The sequence below is a fragment of the Oncorhynchus mykiss genome, chromosome 9, assembly GCF_057628025.1.
Source record: "Oncorhynchus mykiss isolate SJ-2025 chromosome 9, ASM5762802v1, whole genome shotgun sequence".
Classification (NCBI taxonomy): domain Eukaryota; kingdom Metazoa; phylum Chordata; class Actinopteri; order Salmoniformes; family Salmonidae; genus Oncorhynchus; species Oncorhynchus mykiss.
The window spans coordinates 58,687,294-58,711,628 of record NC_143030.1 but is presented as its reverse complement, the minus strand read 5'-3'; the positions used below and the strand labels follow the sequence as shown (position 1 = coordinate 58,711,628).

General features: G+C 41.9%; 1 protein-coding gene across 1 annotated transcript in view; it reads right to left on the bottom strand.

Moving 5' to 3' along the window:
- The window catches only part of LOC110532391 (adherens junction-associated protein 1), a 74,049-nt gene extending 51,176 nt beyond the window's left edge, over positions 1–22,873 (bottom strand). The window contains exon 1 of the mRNA XM_021616263.3: positions 21,997–22,873. The gene's annotated coding sequence lies outside the window, so the exon portion shown is untranslated. The remainder of the gene's footprint in view (positions 1–21,996) is intronic.
- Between the last annotated feature and the right edge of the window lie 1,462 nt (positions 22,874–24,335).

Sequence of the window (24,335 nt, the reverse complement as noted above, 5' to 3'; positions counted from 1 at the left end):
GGAGGGACGGATGAATGCAGCCGCATTAGAAATGTATGAATGATGAGGATACATGGCTGCTTCCATTATTACATTTTAATTTTAATTTTACGTATCCAGCTCCAGCCCGGCAGTCCTCCAGACTTTGGGAAAAACCAAATATCTGACATGAGTAGAAGAGAAAAAGTGTAATCTATTTTCAAGTTTGTTATTCTTTCATACAGTCAAGTCATCATGGAAAAAAAGCTAGGCCTATTCTATCTCACTTTAAGACATGCACAGTCACAGACAATAAGTAAATGCGGTGCGGTCAGGATACAGAATTAGGAAATACAAGATATAAAGTGCCTCATTCCATATTACTGTAGCTTGCATTCTATACAAAACTACCGTTGGCACTGAATCTGCTTCCTTATTATCAAAGCCTGGAAAATATGAAGTGTTTATTTGAGACATCAATGCATTAGTTATGTCACATAATCCCCTGAGTAAATGTCACATTGTGGCAGTGCTTCAAACTAGGGCCATTAGCAATTTTGTCTATAGTTCTTTTAATCCTTTACTACCCATGTTTTTTCCCTTTTTCCAATAAAGGTCTTAATATGCTCTGTCGTTTCATTAAGTTAATTGAAGATAGAAAGGGCTAAGTCTTGGCCTCCTAAAGAGTATCAGTGTTGTGGAGGGGGCATACAGGGGGAAAGGTGGGTGACTAGGGACAGTCTGGAGAAGAGATAAGCATCGTACTCTGGCAGGCTTTGGATAACAGTGGCTAAATGGTTGGGATAATCAGCCCACATAGGCTAATTGTTGACATGATTTTTGGAAGTGGGGATAGAATTGATTTAATTTGATAATTGGCACCTCCAGGACACCTACACCACCAGATGTCACAGGAAGGCCATAAAGATGATCAAGGACAACACCACCCGAGCCACTGCCTGTTCACCCAGCTTTCATCCGGAAGGCGAGGTCAGTACAGGTGCATCAAAGCAGGGACCGAGAGACTGAAAAACAGCTTCTATCTCAAGGCCATTAAACAGCCACCACTAACATTGAGTGGCTGCTGCTAACACACTGACTCAACTCCAGCCACTTTAATAATATAAATTGATATAAATTAAAATTAATGAAAACTGTATCACTAGCCACTTTAAAGAATGCCACTTCATATAATGTTTACATACCCTACATTACTCATCTCATATGTATATACTGTACTCGATACCATCTACTGCATCTTGCCATAATACATGTATCACTAGCCACTTTAAACAATGCCACTTTTCTATGTTTACATACCCTACATTACTCATCTCATACGTGTATACTGTACTCGATACCATCTACTGCATCTTGCATATGCCGTTCTGTACCATCACTCATTCATATATTTTCATAAACATATTCTTCATTCCTTTACACTTGTGTATAAAGTAATTGTTGTGAAATTGTTAGGTTAGATTACTCGTTGGTTATTACTGCATTGTTGGAACTAGAAGCACAAGCATTTCGCTACACTCGCATTAACATCTGCTAACCATGTGTATGTGACAAATATTTTTTGGGATTTGATTATATTCCCTAAGCTTCTATTTTGACATTTAAGAGTTTATATGCAAAACCTAAACCCTATATTTATGGAGACTATATTGAGCATACTGGTGATATTGTCAATTTAAGTCTGCAAAAGGTAGTAATGCTTTCGTACAACTGTAAGGTCTGGTGGCTTGTGCTTGCTCAAGAGATCCCATTTTGTGAATATTGTTAGTTGTCTGTGTGGTTTCGGTAAGTCAGTTTAAAGTCACAAGTCTTAGGAAAGTTTAAAAGTCTGAGAGCCCATTGAGCCTCCATTTGGAGCCTGTTGAATTTACGAGGTTGCCTTTGTTGGGGTGGGAGAGGCCTGTGTGCTTAAGCTCTTAGATTAAGCGATAGGACAAACACAGCCCAGCATGTCCTCACACATACTGTAGCTCTGTGGAAACGCCACCTGCCAGGAGATAGGAGGCACAGAGGATACACATACTACACTCCTGGTTTACAAGGACTATCTCATCCAAGTATCCATACAGTATTTTCTAGCTTTTCCAGAGGCAGGAATTATGAAAGTGGGAAATGTTTAAGAGGACAGTAATATAAGCATTAACTTCATGTTTCTCTCTTGGTAAATGCTCTATTTTTTTGAAACCACAATCCAAAACGTTCTGCAGGCTGTAGTTTTGTCTTGATTATTGTCCAGTCGTGATGTCGAGTGCTGCAAGGAAAGACCTATTTAAGCTGCAGCTGGCCCATAACAGAGCGGAACGTCTTGCTCTTCCTTGTATATCAGAGCTGATACAAATACTATGCATGCCATTCTCTCTTGGCTAGGAGTTGAGGAGAGACTGACTGCGTCACTTCTTATTTTTATAAGAAACATGTGTTGAAAATCCCAAATGGTTTGTATAGTCAACTTACACACAGCTCTGACACACACACTTACCCCACCAGACATGCCACCAGTGGTCTTTTCACAGTCCCCAAATCTAGAACAAATTCAAGAAAGTCTACAGTATTATATAGAGCCATTATTGCATAGAACTCCATTCCATCTCATATTGCTCAAATAAACAGCAAACCTGGTTTCAAAAAACAGATAAAGCAACACCTCGCGGCACAACACCTCTCCCCTATTTGACCTAGACGGTTTGTGTGTATGTATTGATATGTAGTCTACGTGTCCCTTTACATTTTTTTATGTAGTTCTGTCCTTGAGCTGTTCTTGTCTATTCATTTTATGTATTGGGTCATGTTTCATGTTTTGTGTGGACCCCAGGAAGAGTAGCTGCTACATTCGCAACAGCTAATGGGGATCCTAATAATGATTATATCTCCCCTTCAACCTTTTACCTTAGGGACAAGGAGGTGCACCACAATATGAAGTACCTCCATGTATCTCCTAGTGTTTCACAAGAGAATCATATCTCCAGACATTTTCAAATAATAAATCAAACAGTGTTATTTTCAATATTTGTACAGACTGGAACATTACTTGGAGTGTGCAGTTTCCAGTTTCTGGTCAGTGCGTGGTTGAATGGCTTTGAAAAGCAGACTGAGATGTAGCAGTTATTGAGGGAACTAGCACAGCCTCATGGTTTCTCAGCAGAAATCCACTATTTCAGAGTAAATTACCACAGCCAGCTCTAGCGAAGGTTCTGCAGCTTTATGGATTGCCTCAGTACAGGCCTCTGGGTGGTAAATATTGTACTTAATCTTTCAAGTGTTTCAATAACGTGCTTAAGGTGCTCACATGAAAAGCTGTAAAAAGTCAACCATATCACACACAAACACCATGCCTGTAAGGCCGAGCAGGCAGCAGCTGCTACTACGGGTGGATGAAGCAATGTTGTGTCACCACTAGCTGAGGGAATCTACGCCTGGCAAAACAAAAAGTGTGGAAGATCCAAGATGCAACAGCCAAGAGCGCTGTAGCGTTCAACTAATTAATCCCTCAGCACAACGCCTTCCACTACTGTGTACATGGCCCACATGCTGAAAAAGAGGCTGCAAGCTTCCTGATAGGACTAACAGGACAATGTTCGATTCAACTCAGCCCTCATAGTCAAGGTTTTCGCCTCCCATCCAGCCATCTCTATAACAGTCTAAGTGGATGGAATGGGAAAAAGGGAAACTATTCCCATAAAATCCCTGTTGTTCATTTATGAAGTGTTTTCGGAATAGCGGGCCACTGAGAGGTGACCTCCATGCCTGGAGCAGGCTAGTTAGTGGAGGGGCCGTGACGGATAAATCTGATCCTTTGTAGAGGCTCTATTGATCCGACAAAAGCTCACTACATGAATCAAGTATGAGGTCAGCCGCTCCCTCTCCCAGGCTCGGCTCAGTGCGATGGATGTGCTTCAGTGAAATAATAGCACATATCCTCCGACACGTGCTCACACACTTGCAACTGTGGCAAGGCTCGGTTCCAGCAGTGGTCATTAAAACCACTCAATCAAGCTGTTCTCTACAGTTGGAATAGAATGTTTCAATTGCATGAATGGTGTGGAATGGTGCTATATTTTGGATGGGATTGAGAATATTTGAAATTGACATCCCAAATGCATGCATGGTATTGAGTCTGAAAGATTCATTTTGATTCAAACCCTTTTTAGTAGAACTTTGTCATGTACATAACATGTACAATTTCTGCAGATATTAGGCATATTTGACCATAACACAAGAATATGTCTGAATAATATCTCCAGGCTAGTTCTTTTGTGATGGGTCCGCACATACTGTACAGTGTCTTCAGAAAGTATCCATACCCCTTGACTTATTCCACAGCCTGTATTCAAAATGGATGAAATAAAAACAATGTTTACCCATCTACACACAATACCCCAAAAGTGAAAATGAACTACAGAAAAATGTAATTTGCTTAAGTATTCAAACCCCTGAGTAAATACATGTTAGAAGCACATTTGGCAGTGATTACAACTGTGAGTATTTCTGTGTAAGTCTCTAAGAGCTTTGCACACCTGTAATGTACATTATTTGCACATTTTTATTAAAAAAGATTTCAAGCTCTGTTCAATTGGTTAGACAGCAAGTCTTGACATAATGTTCAATGTCAAGACTAGGCCACTCGGGAACATTTAATTTCGTCTTGGTAAGAAACTCCATTGTATATTTGGCCTTGTGTTTTAGGTTACTGTCCTGCAGAAAGGTGAATTTGTCTCCCAGTGTCTGTTGGAAAGCAGACTGAACCAGGTTTTCCTCTAGGATTTTGCCTGTGCTTAGCTCTATTCCGTTTATTTTTATCCCCCAAAAATGTCATAGTCCTTGCTGATGACAAGCATACCCATAACATGATGCAACCACCACCATGCTAGGAAATATGAAGAGTGGTACTCAGTAATGTGTTGCGTTGGATTTTCCCTAAACATAACACTTTGTATTCAGGACATAAAGTTACTTTAGTGCCTTATTGCAAACAGGATGTATGTTTTGGAATATTTTTTATTCTGTACAGGCTTCCTTCTTTTCACTCAGTCATTCAACAATCATGTTAAACACTGTTATTGCACACAGAGTGAGTCCATGCAACTTATTATGTAACTTGATAAGCACATTTGTGAGTTACCACCTGGATTTCTTTCTTATGTAGCAAAATTTGAAATGGTGTATTTTTTACTTTCAATATAAGTAGAGACAGAGCTACACAATGGTATATCATACACTGCATTTGTGGAACAATGGGAAAGTAATTCTGCTTTGAAAGTTGATCAACTTTGAGAATATGGCCTTTGAATGTTTTGGTATCTAGTGAAGAGCTCCACCCATTCACCATTGATCACACCCTCTTAAGCATTAGCCCCACCCATCTCGTTTCGCTCTCGGAGCGCACACTTGATGCTCTGGTCGAGAATTTGTTAACCTATGGATAACATGAAAACAGCCTATCCAGCTCTGCTGGCAACAATTTCATTACGCTTTTTTGCAGACGTTTACTGACACAGGCCATATTCAACGGGTGTTGAAAAACTTTTAAGATCACACACGTCACGTAATGTTAGCGTAATGTTAGCTAGTTAAACAACAATGAACACAACACCATCATGTCGTTGCTACCCTGCATGAATACAGCTCTGGGATACAAATAATAACGTCACCTAGGGAGCCAGCCAGCTAACGTTAGCTACCTAGCACACTTTAGCTTGAAATGAAACCACTGTCAAATTAGAAACTTGTCATATCTGTCACGCCCTGACCATAGAGAGCATTTTTATTCTCTATTTTGGTTAGGTCGGGGTGTGACTAGGGTGGGTGATCTAATGTGTTTATTTCTATGTTGGCCTGGTATGGTCCCCAATCAGAGGCAGCTGTTTATCGTTGTCTCTGATTGGGGATCATATTTAGGCAACCATTTCCCTACTGTGTTTTGTGGGATCTTGTTTTTGTGTTGCCTATGAGCACTCCAGTGTTTCATTGAATAAACATGTGGAACCCATATCGCACTGCACTTTGGTCCGAGTATGCTTACGACGATCGTGACAATATCTGAAAATGTAGCTAGCTAACACTGGACTATCTTTCCTGTCTCCCTGTCAGGAATGCCATACCACAATTGTCCTTAGTTTGAATATGTCATCCGGAGACAGGTGTTTTCTCCATGTCTTCAGCTATCATTCTCTAATTCAGTCGTTCCCAAACTTTTTTACAGTCCAGTACCTCTTCAAACAGTCAACCTCCAGCTGCATACCCCCTCTAGCACCAGGGTCAGCGCACTCTCAAATGTTGTTTTTTGCCATCATTGTAAGCCTGCCACACACACACACACTATACAAAACATTTATTAAACATAAGAATGAGTGTGCGTTTTTGTCACAACCTGGCTCGTGGGAAGTGACAAAGATCTCTTATAAGACCAGGGCACAAATAATAATATAAATATATTACAAATAAAACCTTATTTGTTAATCAAAAATTGTGAATAACTCACCACAGGTGAATGAGAAGGGTGTGCTTGAAAGGAGCACATAACTCTGCGATGTTGGGTTGTATTGGAGAGAATCTGTCTTAAATCATTTTCCAGACACAGTCTGCGCCTGTATATAGTTTTCATGCTGGTGAGGGCCGAGAATCCACTCTCACATAGGTATGTGGTTGCAAAGGGCATCAGTGTCTTAACAGCACGACTTGCCATGGCAGGATACTCTGAGTGCAGCCCTATCCGATTTGGCAGTGGCTTCTAATTAATTAAATTACATTTTCACAGAACCGCTTGTTGCAATTTTGATGAGGCACTCTTGTTCAGATATCGGTAACTGGACTAGAGGGATAATGATTCCAGTTGTTTGTGTCGTCCGTTTCAGGAAAATAGCTGCGTAATTGCACACCCAGCTCACTTAGGTGCTCGCTATATCACATTTGACATTGTCTGTAAGCTTGAGTTCATTTGCACACAAAAAAATCATACAATGATGGAAAGATCTGTGTGCTGTCCATGTTAATGCAGACAGAGAAGAGCTCCAACTTCTTAATCATAGCCTCAATTTTGTCCAGCACATTAAATATAGTTGAGAAGAGTCCTTGTAATCCTAGATTCAGATAATTCAGACGAGAAAAAACATCACCCAGATAGGTTTCTCACACGACTGGCCTATCATCACGCAAGTGGTCAGACAAGTGAAAATGATGGTCAGTAAAGAAAGCTCGTCTCTCAATTTAAAAAAAATTGTCAATACTTTGCCCCTTGACAACCAGCCAACTTCTGAATGTTGTGAAAGCGTTACATGATCGCTGCCCATATCATTGCATAATGCAGAAAATACACGAGTGTTCAGGGGACTTACTTTAACAAAGTTAACCATTTTCACTGTAATGTCCAAAACGTCTTCAACCTGTCAGGCATTCCCTTGGCAGCAAGAGCCTCTTAGTGGATGCTGCAGTGTCCCCAAGTAGCGTCGGGAGCAACTGCTTGCACGCGCGTTACCACTTTGTGTCATCAGTACAGATACCAACACATCTTGACTACCAAAGTCCATTTGATGTCACAGAGATGTCCAGTACTTTAAAAATATCCTCTCCTGTTGTCCTAGTTTCTAGTTGTTCACAGAACAGAATGTCTTCCTTAATTGACTCAGTATAAATGTAACAAGCTGTGCCATCCAGTGACTCATCCAGCTGTAACGCATAGAATTCACTGGCTTGTATGCGAAACAGTAATCGTTTCAAAACATATCCTGCCATGTCAATGATGCGTCGTGAAACAGTGTTGTTTGATGAAGGCATTTTCTGTATATTTTTTTTAGCTTTTCCCCCCAGCATTATCCACGGCAGCAGGAAGAATGAAGTCCTCTACAATAGTATGGGGCTTGACTGTCCTAGCCACTCGGTAGCTCACCATATAAGACGCTGCTAGACCCTTCTTATTAATGGTATCTATTGCTTTTATCAATGTCTTACTACTCAAAAGTCATCAGAATTCTCACAAAAAAAACTCCCGTGGCTTATTTTTCCAGTTAATGTGATTGGATGTTAATTATTTGACTAGGCTACCTGTATTTGACATTGTGTTATTTCACTGAACACTAGATGGTTTCATTTTAGCTTTGGCAGTGAAACGAGGCTACTGAGGCGAGAAAAAAACATCACCCAAATGTATTGCCAAGTTGAAAAATCGGACTGTTTGAAACTGTGAATCACATTTTTATTTGGCATACCCCCGACGGCATTGCACGTACCCCAGTTTGGGAATAGCTGCTCTAATTCCACTGAGTTCGAAACTTGATCTTCCAGAAAGTGGAGAGCAACAGTTATGCATCGCCACTACACAATACATTTTAAAGCCGCGTTCGACAGTATTACCAACACAGACTGACAAGCTCAAATAGATAGAAGCCTCCGAACTCATCTCTCAGCATGTCCAGCCCTGTAATGAGTTTCGTCTTCATACGAAGGAGAGTCGGACCAAAATGCAGCGTGTGGTTTACGATCCATGTTTATTAATAATACGAAACACGAATCTCCAATACAATACTACAAAACAAAACGTAACGAAACGAAACCCTAACAGCCTATATAGTGTGGACACATAGGACAGGAACAATCACCCACAAACACACAGTGAAACCCAGGCTACCTAAATATGGTTCCCAATCAGAGACAATGACGAACACCTGCCTCTGACTGAGAACCATATCAGGCTGAACATAGAAATAGACAAACAAGACATGAAACATAGAATACCCACTCAGATCACACCCTGACCAATCAAAACATAGAAAATACAAAGTAAACTATGGTCAGGGCGTGACAGTATCCCCCCCCCAAGGTGCGGACTCCGGCCGCAAAACCTGAACCTATAGGGGAGGGTCTGGGTGGGCATCTGTCCGCGGTGGCGGCTCTGGCGCTGGACGTGGACCCCACTCCATGACAGTTTTAATCCCCCTCCTAAACGTCCCTAAATAGGTTACCCACCACAATGATAACATGGGACAGAGGGACAGCTCGGGACAGAGGTAACTCGGGACAGATGGGTAGCTCAGCACTGAGAGGAAGCTCAGCACTGAGAAGAAGCTCAGCACTGAGAGGAAGCCCAGGCAGGTAGTAGAAACTACCAGAACCTGGCTGGCTGGCGGTTTCAGCAGATCCTGGTCGACTAGCAGATCTGGAAGAATCTGGTCGACTGGCGGATCTGGGAGAATCTGGTCGACTGGCGGATCTGGGAGGATCTGGTCGACTGGCGGATCTGGGAGAATCTGGTCGACTGGCGGATCTGGGAGAATCTGGTCGACTGGCGGATCTGGGAGAATCTGGTCGACTGGCAGATCTGGGAGAGTCTGGACGACTGGCAGATCTGGGAGAGTCTGGACGACTGGCAGATCTGGAAGAGTCTGGTCGACTGGCAGATCTGGAAGAGTCTGGTCGACTGGCAGATCTGGAAGAGTCTGGTCGACTGGCAGATCTGGAAGAGTCTGGTCGACTGTCAGATCTGGAAGAGTCTGGACGACTGGCAGATCTGGAAGAGTCTGGACGACGGGCAGATCTGGAAGAGTCTGGACGACGGGCAGATCTGGAAGAGTCTGGTCGACTGGCAGATCTGGAAGAGTCTGGACGACTGGCAGATCTGGAAGAGTCTGGACGACTGGCAGATCTGGAAGAGTCTGGACGACTGGCAGATCTGGAAGAGTCTGGACGACGGGCAGATCTGGAAGAGTCTGGACAACGGGCAGATCTGGAAGAGTCTGGACGACTGGCAGATCTGGAAGAGACTGGTCGACACAGACTGGCTGCTCTGGCTGCTCCATGCTGACTGGCAGCTCTGGCTGCTCCATGCTGGCAGACTGCTCTGGCTGCTCCATGCTGACTGGCAGCTCTGGCTGCTCCATGCTGACTGGCGGCCCTGGCTGCTCTGGCTGCTCCATGCTGACTGGCGGCCCTGGCTGCTCTGGCTGCTCCATGCTGACTGGCGGCCCTGGCTGCTCCATGCTGACTGGCGGCCCTGGCTGCTCCCTGCTAACTGGCGGCCCTGGCTGCTCCCTGCTAACTGGCGGCCCTGGCTGCTCCTTACAAACTGGCAGCTCCGGCGGCTCCTTACAAACTGGCAGCTCTGGCGGCTCCTTGCAGACTGGCAGCTTTGGCAGCATCCTGCAGACTGGCAGCTCTGGCGGCTCCTTGCAGACTGGCAGCTCCTTGCAGACTGGCAGCTCTATGCATACTGGCAGCTCCTTGCTGACTGGCAGCTCTATACAAACTTGCAGCTCCATGCAGACTGGCAGCTCCATGCAGACTGGCAGCTCCGAACAGGCGGGAGACTCCGGCAACGCTGTAGAGGCGGAAAGCTCTGACAGCGCTAAACAGGCGGGAGACTCCAACAGCGCTGAAGAGGAGGAAGGCTCTGGCAGCGCTGAACAGGTGAGAGACTCCGACAGCGCTGGAGAGGAGGAAGGCTCCGACAGCGCTAAACAGGCGAGGCGCACTGTAGGCCTAATGCGTGGTGCTGGCACTGGTGGTACTGGGCCGAGGACACGCACAGGAAGCCTAGTGCGGGGAGCTGCTACCGGAGGGCTGGGGTGTGGAGGTGGCACAGGATGGGTTAGACCGTGAAGGCGTACTGGAGATCTTGAGAGCGGTGTTGGCACAGGACATGCAAGGCTAGGGAGGTACACAGGAGGCCTGGTGCGTGAGACTGGCACTGTCTTCACCAGCTGACTAGCACGCACCTCAGGACGAGTAGAGAGCACTGACCCAGGTGCCAATAAATCCCCGACACGCTCCTTCGGGCGAATATCATATTTAAAGCACCAACACAGCAACTCCCTCATTTCACTCTCCTCCAATTTCCCCATTAACTCCTTCACAGTCTCTGCTTCGCTTACCTCCAACACCGGTTCTGGTCTCCTCCTTGGCTCCTCACGATAAACAGGGGGAGTTGGCTCAGGTCTGCGACCTGGCGTAGCCATACTCCCTGTTAGCCCCCCCCCAAGAAATTTTTGAGGCTTACTCTCGGGCTTCCATTCGCTCCGTCGTGCTACTTCCTCATATTTGCGCCTCTCAGCTTTCGCCGCCTCCAGTTCTTCCTTGGGACGGCGATATTCTCCCGGTTGAGCCCATGGTCCACCATTATCTAATTCATACTCCCATGACGCTCTCTCCCACTGCGGCTGCTGCTGCTCCTGCTGCCTCTGTTCCTTCTTCGGCTGCACCTTGGTGCGGCTATACTCCCCTGGTTTAGCCCAGGGTCCTCTCCCGTCGAGGATTTCCTCCCATGTCCAGAAATCCTTACAACGTAACTCCTCTTTTTGCTGCTGCTGCTGCCTGTTGACACGCCGCTTGGTCCGTTGGTGGTGGGTGATTCTGTAATGAGTTTCGTCTTCATACGAAGGAGAGTCGGACCAAAATGCAGCGTGTGGTTTACGATCCATGTTTATTAATAATACGAAACACGAATCTCCAATACAATACTACAAAACAAAACGTAACGAAACGAAACCCTAACAGCCTATATAGTGTGGACACATAGGACAGGAACAATCACCCACAAACACACAGTGAAACCCAGGCTACCTAAATATGGTTCCCAATCAGAGACAATGACGAACACCTGCCTCTGACTGAGAACCATATCAGGCTGAACATAGAAATAGACAAACAAGACATGAAACATAGAATACCCACTCAGATCACACCCTGACCAATCAAAACATAGAAAATACAAAGTAAACTATGGTCAGGGCGTGACAAGCCCACTCATTAACTCAGCCAATCATGGCTAGTGGGAAGGTTGATGTTTTTTTCTGTGGCTTAACGAACAAGGCTCACAATTAAACAATTTTATTTGTATTTACAGATGGCATACAAGTTTGTTATTAAGGCACATGTGTCATGGGATTCTTCTGTTGAAGGAGAGGCGGACCAAAACGCAGCGTGGTTATTTAGATACATCTTTAATAAAGATGAAAATAAAACAATATACAAAAACAAGAAACGTGAAAAACCGAAAACAGCCCTATCTGGTGTAACAAACACAAAGACAGGAACAATCACCCACAAAACCCAACACAAAACAGGCTACCTAAATATGGCTCCGAATCAGAGACAATGACTAACACCTGCCTCTGATTGAGAACCATATCAGGCCCAAACACAGAAACAGACAAACAAGACATCCAACATAGAATGCCCACTCAGATCACACCCTGACCAAACAAAACATAGAACATACAAAGCAAACTATGGTCAGGGTGTGACAACATGAAAGTTCACATATTTGAGAAGGCATTTCTTAAAAAAACAAAAAAAATTGCATTCAAATGACTCCTGTGAAGTCATGACTTGCCACATGCGCCTAGTTTCTTGAATCGGGTCACATTTTTACTCCTGAACTTATTTAGGCTTGCCATAACAAAGAGGTTGAATACTTACAGACTCAAGATTTCAGCTTTTCATTTTTAATTCTATAAATATCAAAAAACATAATTCCACTTTGACATTATGGGGTATTGTGTGTAGGCCAGTGACACAAAAACGAAATTTAATACATTTTACATTCAGGCTGTTAAACAACAAAATGTAGAAAAAGTTGAGAGGTGTGAATACCTTCTGAAGGCACTGTATTTGGTACCTCAATTCATACACAGCGATGCAAAATCCTGCTTATAAATATCAACAACAAAATTAAAATCTGCCAATACTGCCGCTATTGGCTCTTCCCAACATGGGCATGCCTCAAGGGAGGTCGCAAATTAGTATCAGTCTTGAATCCTGCTGTTGCTGTTTCTGTAAGCAGGAAGTCACCCCGCTGTGTATGCTGATGTAATAATGCTGAGTCTTCCTTTAACACCGTTCAGTGAATCAATAAGCTTTCTCTTTACAAATGTATTGCCACCGGGGCCCGCCACTGTAAGTGTTAAACTGCATGATTGTAGCAGGTTTACTAACTCGTTAGTTCTATTACCTATGCTGACTATGACGTTACTTTAGCTAATATGGTGACAACGATGTAGGCTGTGTGTAGCAGTTATGGTTTGGCGTGTACATTTTTTCCCCCCTGGTCACATACACCTGTTGTGTTGTGCATTGAAGTCCACAAGTGAAGGTAAAAGGTGAGAGGAGGAGATGCATAGATGCAAGAAGGAATACACCGTGGCTGCTATGAAAGTTAGTTGTGTTTACGCGTGATCAGGGTTGTATTCATTCTGCCGATTCTGTTGAAAAAACATTTTTAAACGGAAGCAAACGGAACAAAATGGTAATAAATACCAGAATTTGTCCAATCGAAACTCCCTTTTGCAACAGTTGGACTAATGATTACACAGGCAGGAGTGTGCAAGGCGGTATTAAATGTATCACTCACTGTTTGTCTGTGTCACTGTCACCTCAAATTTTCTCTCGACCAGTGTGCACCAACGTTGTAAACTTTCATTCATAGGCTAGGTTGTAGCAACCTCATGATGGGTATAGGGAAAATGTGAGTATCATGTAGTAACCTAAATCTATCGCTGTTACATTGAACTGGGTGATTGGAATATGAATAGCAGTCATCCAATATGCTGTAATATAAATAAAATAAATAAAAATTAACAGCACTGACCGCCACTGATTCTGACTGACATTAACAGACAGTGCTGTTCTATAGTACAAGGTCTGATCACCTCCAACACATACTGTGGCCATTCTATAACTCGCTAATCAAATTTAGAAGATCAGGTTGTGCAGCTTGGAGAAACTGAGATGTATTCAAAAGGGGACCATTGCGCTCTCCCAGAAGCTTGGCTGGCGCGTAACACCCGTGATTCAGACGTACCAAAGGTGTGATGGGTCCGTACTCAAAAATATATTTAATAAAGATTTCCTAATTTTGTGTTTTTTATTATTTGTTATTGCATCAGGGATAGTGTACATAGACGTTTTGGCTTTGCAGCCTTCTTCAGTGTGTAGGTACAAATATTTTGAATTCAAAACAGCATTTGTAGGAAACACAGGTGAGCAAGTTGTAATGGCATCAAGTCTATTGCCAAACACTGGCATATAGTATCATCTGACTCCTCTATAAATTCTGCCTTCCAGAATCCACCTTTATTCACCTATAAATGATTAAGAAATCTATCAAACATATTGGTTAAATCAGATGTGGTCAGAGAGAGAAAAGAGGCATTCATAAAAGGATGTAGATCATATACCTCATGTAGCAAACAAAATAAGGAAATGTTATAACTTTGTATGCCCTCAGACCTCTAGAACCTATGAGATAAAGCAATGTATAACTTGCACTACGAAATAACTTATTTCTATGTTAGTGTTCTTACAATAAGATTTATTTGGAAAAACATCCCGCGGCCTATGAGAACATAAATCCACTTTCCGACATGAAGATATGACCTCGCCAGCTGCGAGACACTTTAGAGAACAAAATAATTATATTAATGAATTGCGTTTTGCTAGGATTGAAAAAGTTCATCCACCCCGCCGAGAGGAGATGATTACGACAACAAATTACTCCAAAGAGAAGTAGTGTGGAGTTTTTTATTTTTTTATTTAACTAGGCAAGTCAGTTAAGAACAAATTCTTATTTACAATGACAGCCAAGGAACAGTGGGTTAACTTCCTTGTTCAGGTGCAGAACGACAGATTTTTACCTTGTGGATTTGATCTTAGCAACCTTTTGGTTACTGGCCCATCGCTCTAACCACTAGGCTGCCTGCTGCCCAAGGATACAGTGCCTTCAGAAAGTATTCAGACCCCTTGACTTTTTCCACATTTTGTTATGCTACAGCCTTATTCTAAAATGTTTCCTCGTCAATCTACACACAATACCACATAAAGCAAAAACGGGTTTTTAGATTTTTTTGCTAATTTACACTACCATTCAAAAGTTTGGGTCACTTAGAAATGTCCTTGTTTTTGATAGAAAAGCACATTTTTGTCCATTAAAAAAACATCAAATTGATTTGATTTGACATTTGCAAACACTTCTAAAAACTAGTTTTCACTTTTTCATTATGGGGTATTGTGTGCAGATTTGCTGAGAAAAAAAGTATCAATTTTATGCTGTAACGTAACAAAATGTGGAAAAAGTCAAGGGGTCTGACTAATTTCTAAAGAACTAAAGAACTGTATATAAATGTAATTCTGTATCCCCACACGGATTAAACAAATAACTATATTTCACCTCATTCCTTTTGGCCAAATTCAGACTGTTAGACGAGAACACTGTCCATATAAAATGTTGCATATCGTTTATGAGTTAGCCCTACATATTTATGAACGTCTGAGTCTAATGTCCTTTGTGGTAAGCTATCTCATGAATTGATATAATGTATCCAAGTGAGCAGACAACTACTGTAAGGCAACTGATTCATGAATGGTTCACTCCTGATGCCCTCAATTTCCCTTCGTGCTCACCTGTGTTCCCTACAAATGCTGTTTTTAATTAAAAAGATTTGTACCTACACACTGAAGAAGACTGCAGAACCTAAATGTCTGTGCACGCCATCCCTGATGCAGTGAAAATAATTGAAATCATTTTTAAAATGAAGTAAGCTTTTTGAAACATATTTTTGAGTGCAGACCCATCACACCTTTTGTCAAACTAAGATGTATACTGTTATGTCAGGTGTTAATAGTGTGGTCCGAGCTGGTGGTGCCAGTCAGTGTGTGATGAAAAGTAAGCATTTCACTGTTAGTCTACACCTGTTGTTTACAAAGCATGCGACAAATAACATTTGATTTGGATTTGATTTACTGTCACTGCTGTGTGTCACATGGACCAGTTCTGCTTCCCCCTCCTCATGGGTTTATCAGACTGCTGAGTGCAGGGTGTTAGTAATCACACACATATACACACACACACACACACACACACACACATAATCCTCCACAGAAGGGAAGCTCAGAGATGCAACACAGCCTTTTTCACAGCAAATGAGGTTAATCACGCTCCAGAGGCTCCAGTTAATAACCCCCATAAAGGCTATTAAGAATCTGAATATCAGATTGAGGTTTACTTCATAATGCACTACAGTAGTTGACACACAAGTAAAGGGAGGTAGGCTACTTGGTAAAATCACACATAGTAATTAAATAGCCTTGTTTGAGCTAGAAAGCCCCATAGGCCAGAAGCCCATCTCCTGTTTCTGTAGCGTAAGGCAGCTTGGTGTGCACCCTCTGGACATGACGCTAGTCTAGACTGCAGTTTTTTATTTTTTTTAATCTTACCTATATATCTCCTACCATTAGAATGCATTGACTTGATGTCTTACCAAGGTACATTTTCTTAGTGCGCTGGTAGATACTTTTGCTTATTTTAACCCCCAAAAAAGCTTGATACAAGTGGGGTAAGATAAATGACCTCATTTCAAGTTATTTGATCTTAATAAGACATCTTACCAAGACAAATTGTCTTAGTGCACTGGCAGATAATTGTTCTTACTTTAACCTAAAAAAGGCTTGAAACAAGTCAGAATATCTTAAAACAATACAAATTATCTTGATGCATTTCTGGGTAAGCTAAATTAATGAAAACAAGAAAATGCCTTTTCTTGGTGAGCGGGATCAACTCACAAGTAATTTTAACTGAATTATCTCAATATAATAACATTTACATTCTTTGCAATGTATCACGAGGCCTAACCCTAATAATATGTTGTTTCATCATTTTCATTGAGGGCATATTGAAAAATAAGATTGCTTATGAACCATATATTGATATATTGCATAAGCCATGACATATGTAAAACTATGTGCACTGGGCTATTTTGCACACTCAAAAATAAGAGATGTCAGGAAATGGTTAGGAAAAAATATTTAAATTCAGGTCCATAGAAACCATCCATCATTAAAACAACCAGTTACATCCCTTGGCTCATAGAAAGTTGACAAAATCATAGCCATACATTTTCAATCTGTAGGATCCATTGATAATCTTTTTTGAAGACACACTAAAAAAAACACCAACCCTTCACCCCCTCCCAAAGGATCCGGGCAGCCCTGCCAAGTCCTCCCCTCCAGCGTCAGTAGCTGTCTGATCTACCTGACCACTGCCAGGGCTCACCGTAGGGAACGTCACATGTGTGACTAGGTTTGCAAAGATTCCGTTAATTTACTAAAGTTACCGGAATCTTCAGTAATTTTGATTATTAACAAAAAATCTATGGCAATCTATCGTAACTTAGGTTATTTATAGTTGAATAACTTCATATCTACTATTAATTTATTATATCTGTGTTCAAAACAGCATTTGTAGGGAACTATTATACTAGTATACTAATATGGTTCAAGAGAAAATAGCCAAATGAATGAAAAAAACATCTCATCAACAAGGGCATTATTTTTAATTAACTTTGCAACTCTTCCAACTATTAATTTTTTTCACAACTGCCACAAGTTTGATGGCAAAACATTGACAAAAAATATACACTATAAAGACAAAAGTATGTGGACACTCCTTCGAATTAGTGGATTCGGCCACACCCGTGGCTGACAGGTATATAAAATCGAGCTCACCCCCATGCAATCTCCATAGACAAACATTGGCAGTAGAATGGCCTTACTGAAAAGCTCATTGACTTTCAACTTGGCACCGTCATAGGATGCCTCCTTTCCAACAAGTCAGTTCGTCAAATTTCTGCCCTGCTAGAGGTGCCCTTGTTTACTGTAAGTGCTGTTATTGTGAAGTGGAAACGTCTAGGAGAAACAACAGCTCAGCCATGAAGTGGTAGACTACACAAGCTCACAGAACAAGACTGCCGAGTGCTGAAGCACGTAGCGTGTAAAAATCATCTGTCCTCGGTTGCAACACTCACTACTGAGTTCCAAACTAAGATCTAAGTCTGAGATCACAATGTGCAATGTCAAGTGTTGGCTGGAGTGATGTAAAGCTCGCCGCCATTGGACTCTGGAGCAGGGGAAACGCGTTCTTCGAAGTGATGAATCACACTTCACCATCTGGGAGTCCGACGGACTAATCTGGGTTTGGCGGATGCCTGGAGAACGCTACATAGTGCCAACTGTAAAGTTTGGTGTGGGAGGAATAATGGTCTGGGGCTATTTTTCATGGTTCGGGCTAAGCCCCTTAGTTCCAGTGAAGAAAAATCTTAGCGCTACAGCATACAATGACATTCTAGATAATTCTGTGCTTTCAACTTTGTGTTAACAGTTTGGGGAATGCCATTTTCTGTTTCAGCATGACAATGCCCCCATGCACAAAGAAAGGTACATACAGAAATGGTTTGTCAAGATCGGTGTGGAAGAACTTGACTGGCCTGCACAGAGCCCTGACCTCAACCCCATCGACCACCTTTGGGATGAATTGGAACGCCGACTGCGAGCCAGGTCTAATCACCCAACATCAGTGCCCGACCTCACTAATGTTCTTGTGGCTGAATGGGAGAAAGTCCCCACAGTAATGCTCAAACATCTAGTGGAAAGCCTTCCCAGAAAAGTGGAGGCTATTATAGCAGCAAAGGGGTGACCAACTCCATATTAATGCCCATGATTTGGATTGAGTTGTTCGATGAGCAGGTGTCCACATACCTTTGTCGCGTAGTGTATATATTAAGATTATTTCATGTGGAAGACCTTATATTAAACACCATTGATGCCAAGAAGGAAGAGAGTGGGAGGAATCCCTATTGGTTAAGATGAGCCAAGCACACATACTTACTCTATTATCCTATACCATCACAGTGAGGAGAAATATAAGGAGGAGTATCTTTAAATAGAACAAACCATTTAGGGACACTTTTAAGACTATAAAATCACCTGGGAGCATGAAGAGCAGTGTGCAGCGTTTTTGTTTTTCATTTTTAAAACTATCAATACCTTGGGGCACTCCCACATACTATGCTTTTAGATACCAGGAGAGAACCCTGGGGGTGATGGGATTCAAGGGAACAATGTCTACATCATTTGAAACTGTTCACAAAGAGTTAATAGCCTATTCCGTAGATAAATCATTTTCATTCACCTTTAGTAGTAGTAACTTTGGTCATATAAAAAGGCACAAATAGGTGACATGCTTTCCTACCACATTCTTGCTGTATAGACAACATGTAGGCACATCTCCCTGTAGGCAACATATTCGATTAGCATAATGAGCAATGCTTTCGTGCTTGGTTAGTCAATACTGTGTTGAGCGCTCAGGCGTTTCTAGCCAGCCATATTTCCAGCCCAATGGAGGAACTTCTGCAGCAGAAGGTGTAGGAATTTGCTGTTACATTTGTAAACACAGAAAGTCCTATTCAATAAAATCCTGTGCCTCTTTATTATTTAAAGCAAAACAAATATTCATTTAATCAGTGTCACTGTGTAAAGCTAAAAGAAAACTTTCAGCTGACGTTTGAAAAGGTCCAAAATGGCTCATTTCCAGTCTACAAACAACATAGATGAGCAGATTACTGTAGATACTACACTATTTATGTTTCCTGTTGCATTTAACATATAGCAACACATGGTGGTATTATTACACCTTCAGATGTTCAAATCAACTGCACCTCATGCACAATATACTCTCCTAAACACAGACACACATACACACACTGTAACACGCATAGTGTATCACGTTTCAAAACATAACCAGATTGAAAACACTGAATCTCAATATGGAACGCTGCATCTCAGAATTGTTTCAATGATATTTCAGCCTGATTAAACCAGTTTTTATATAAAGATAATGAATGGCATTTTAAAGCGGGGGCAGAGAACTGTTGTGGGTTGTGGGACTCGATCTCTAGCTCTCTACAGTAACTGTGATATCATTGACTTGACCAATCATTCTAAAGGCTTCTAATTTCTGCATCTTCAAAAGCAATGCTCTGTTCAAACGTATTATCATTCAAATGTGAAGTCAACCCTCAACATTATCCTTAATACCTAATTAACATTGTTTGTGGGAAATAAATACATGTTTAGTGATTAGAGGCACAATTCAGCATGAAATGGTGTTCTAATTAGTAGGATCCCTCCCACTCTGTGTTCATTGAATCACCTGAAAGGCTGATTCACTCCCATACTATTATTTTTCTAATTAAAGATCCTTCTGAATAAAAATGAATAAAACGCACCTCTTCTGCCTCTCACAGAGGGGGACCTGTCTCAACTAAACAACCAGCCTCATTCTATCTGAACACTGCAGAATTCAGTATGAATCACTGGCTGTGAGGCTTTAATGAAGTGATGTTCAGTTGATGTTGAGTTTGTGAGAGGGAGTAGCTAGTTCGTTAGAGGCATTTAACCAGCTGTGTGCTCTGAGTAACAAGGTGGGGCACTGTGCCACGGTGGATGTCACTTGGCTTTTGATACTTTCCGCTGCTCTTGTAACCGCTGTCGTAAACATTAACAGTAAACATTAACATACTTGGCAAGATGGATGTGCTTACATTAGCTCTGCTCTAATGTGGCCAGCCACAGGAACAAACTTCAAAGAATCTAGTGGTGATGAATGGTGCTATCTCATAAAGACATATTAGCCAATTCATAAGACCAAGCATGTACTGTAGGCCTATGGCCACATAATGGTCATATACAAGTAAAATCGCCCATTGCAAGGGTTATTATAGCATTGTCTCTTTGAAACAGGGTTGACAGTTCTGGTACAACTAATGGCTTGTAATTCATACATATTTTTCTTGTGTTAGGCAATGAGAAAGTGTGTGTGGGTGTGTCAGTGGCGTAGCCAGAAATTAATGGTGGGTGGGTAGGCCTGCAGAAATTTGGGTTGGCCAAAAACAGCTGATAACTTTCGGCAATTTTCCACATGTTGCCATTGGAGCAAAGAGAACATTTAGCAATTGTATAGCTAATCTCATGCTATTCTACACTTTGTGCCATGAAACTGATGGAAAATGTTGCTGTTTTAAGGCAAATTTCCTGCAATTCTACACATTTTGCCATGGGGTAGAGAGGAAGATGTGCAGTTTTATAGCTCATCTCATGCTATTCCACACATTTTGCCATGAGGCTGAGAGAAAATATAGCATTTATAAAGCTAATTAAAGCTAAAATACAGATGTGTTTAGTTCGCTAAATTAACACATTAAATAGGCAGTGGCATGGAGAGAGCTTTGGACTATAAGGTTCTATCTGCATTTGTGTAAAAGAAAATTGGGGGATACAGTACTATATAGTCCTCTAAATACCCCAATTCATGTTGCAAGATAAAAAATTTCCGACACCATTCAAACCAATAAGGGTTCAGAACATTTAAAGCCAATTACCTCAGAATCATCTTTTGCAGATCGAACGTTATAAGTCCCAAGCTCTCATTTTGGTGCATATAGGGATAGAAGCACAGTGACATATGCCTCAATGCGGTCATATTTGTGGCTTATTACGGGTGTGGCTTTCAGTTAGTTATTTTTTACATTCCAGCCCATCTGTTCTGTTATATTCAATCAAATCTGACTAACCCAGTGCACTGCTTGCATGTTTTGGTAAAAAGACAAATAACACCCCTTTTGGAACAATGACATGTAAAAGAGCTTATTTTTTCTCAATTTGATTGGGTAGTCCTGGCTTCCCAGTGGGTGTGCTTGGGCCCACCCGTGCTTACGCCGCCCCGGTCCCACCTGTGATTACGCCCCTGGTGTGTGTCAACCTATTTGCCAACAAGGGCTTGCAGTCATGTAGAGCAGCAGCATGTACCTTTGGCGACCCCCAGCGTACGGTAAGTGAAAGTTTTTCTCAATTTCTCATCATAAAGCTGGAAACAGTCTTCTGTTGAAGCTCACAAAATGAACTCACACATTCAACATATTGAATGCACAATGTAAAAAACATTGTGCCAATAAACACACTATAGACACAATATTTATGTTTCCTGTGAACCCTACAATCGATACAGTAGGCTAATATTCAATTCCAGAAGACGCTCATAACACTTGAAATGGCATAGATTATGAAGAGAGAGCGTTCGATATGGGCGTATGCAAATATGAAACAATAACATTTTTAGATTAAATAACACCCAGAGACATGTTCCACTTACAGTGAAACTTATATAAAGCTAATTACATAAGGTAGAGACTAAATTCTTCTTACCTGCGTGCAATAGACCGTTTTATCCAAATTTTCTCAACAACAAGTCAGTTTTCCAGGTTTCCTCACATTTAGATGGTTTCCACAAAAGTCTATAGTGTCTAATACACTCAAGTGATGTACCTTACTCCAAATGTCATTAATGCAAACATTCTAAGGCTATATCCTTCAATATTGCGCACATAAAATTACTCCAGATATGATGTAAATCCTGCTATTACACCACCAAAGGCGAGACGATGCAAATATATTGGACTTTGCAATTATCTTTCCTTCAATTTGATAAGGACGCACCGAGCCCGTGGACAGGTGGTCCGTCCACTGTCCGATTACCAAAAGGTGCCCGCTGACCACTTGTGACGGTCAAACTTTGTCTTTATATAAATCATCGAATTTACTCCACTGGACAGTCAAAGGGCTGTGAAAAATTACACCGGAAAGGCAAGGTGATTCGTCGGCGGCATCTGTGGATTCGGCGCTGAAAATGACCACGCACTTTTCTAAATTGCTGAGAGGCAGAGCATCGCAAAACATCGGGATAGATAGCCTACCCAGTTTGGACGGTTATAACAGTCAACCCCGAAAAGATGCACCGATGAATTTCGACATGCAGACAGGTCACCTTTGGCTAAAATTGCACATTTCGTACATCTTTGAACAAATTAATGTAAGTAATAGGTTAAAAAAGAAAAAAGAAACAGGAGACCAAGTGAGAAGACGAGTTATTTTGGAAGAGTGAGTCTATGAGCGCGAGATGCTGCGCGCGGTATAGGGGAAAATAAGCACTTGTCATTTGAAGAGAGAGTGCAGTGTTATCACCCGGTGCTATATCTCCCTGCCTCTCCGTGCCTTTCACAGACTGACAATCTGCCAGTCCTGCTTCGGCTGACACCCCTCTGACGTCATTTTAAAGTAAAATATGTGATATTAGAGCCCACACTGCAAACTCAACCCGTTGCTCTGGTCTTGCCCTCGGCTATCTGCACACCTGTATTGCAAGATGTTGGAGGTAGGTAACCTCCCATCACATTAGACTCAACATACTGAGTATGACCACAGCCAGATAAGTGAAAACATTACATATGACAAGCTCAGCTCTTGCGTGACACAGAGAGAATGAGTGTGGTGGGCTTATTTTGCACCTTGGGGTGAATGTGTCAAACAGGTGCAGTCAGCTGTTGAAATCACACCTGCTATAGCCTACATGTATGTGATTTGGACACAGCAAACAATTTGTATTGTTTGAAGGTAAGCTATGAGTCATACTTGTATCATGAGTCTGAACATTTGCAGGCATGAATATAAATTCATGCAGATTTTCAAGAGTGAGAGAGCAGTTCAAATACCAATGGCTGTCTAGAAAGCCAAGTTCAGTGCATTAGAAGTTGCTCTCTCTCTCTGTGGACTATCATTGGCAGAAAACCAAACCTCTCTCTAATCAACAGTGCATCAAATGTATTGCAGATGTAATTTTAAAGTTGCAAGATGAGGACACCAGCATCACTTTTAATTGTATAAAATAGACTTGGTACAATACCCTTATTATTACGTTAGCGGGTACAGATGCACTGAACGGTGGATTTGTCTGAGTCAACGCCAGTGGCTCCCTAGCAGATGGTTGTCATTTCTCTCTCTCTCTCTCTCTCTCTCTCTCTCTCTCTTCTCTCTGTCTCACTCTACAAATGCTGGGTTAAAAGCAACCGAATTTGGGTTATAGCACAGAAATCATGCTGGGTTATTATAAATAAATACCGCGGTGAATAACCCAATGTGTTGGGTTACTGGGATTACCCCCCAAAATCTTATTTTGATCCATCAGTGGGTTGCTTTACTTTCTTGCTAGATTATTGTTCATACATCTTTTGACCCAGCAGTGGGTTATTTCTTGCTAGATTATTGTTCATACATCTTTTGACCCAGCAGTGGGTTATTTCTTGCTAGATTATTGTTCATACATCTTTTGACCCAGCAGTGGGTTATTTCTTGCTTGTTCGAGCTCTGAGTCGTAACTCTAATCCTATGAGTGACTGGGCTATCACTCCATCACATTTCTGCCGTTATTTCTCTCTCTTTATCTCTGGGATTTTATTTATTTCGATTTCTCTCTCCCCTCTCTTTCTCTCTAGTCCTCTCTAACACATACATGTATTACACACACACAGTGAGTATGTCTGAGTGTGTGTGTATGTCAGAAAGAGAAGGTGTTTGACAGAGAGAGAGAGAGTGGGAGAATGAGGAGAACGCTGTTGTTTTACCTCAGAGATAGTCACTGGTTGCTGTGCATCAGTCTGACTGTGGGTGGTTATGGTTCACATGGAAGAATCATAAACCCAAACGCTCCT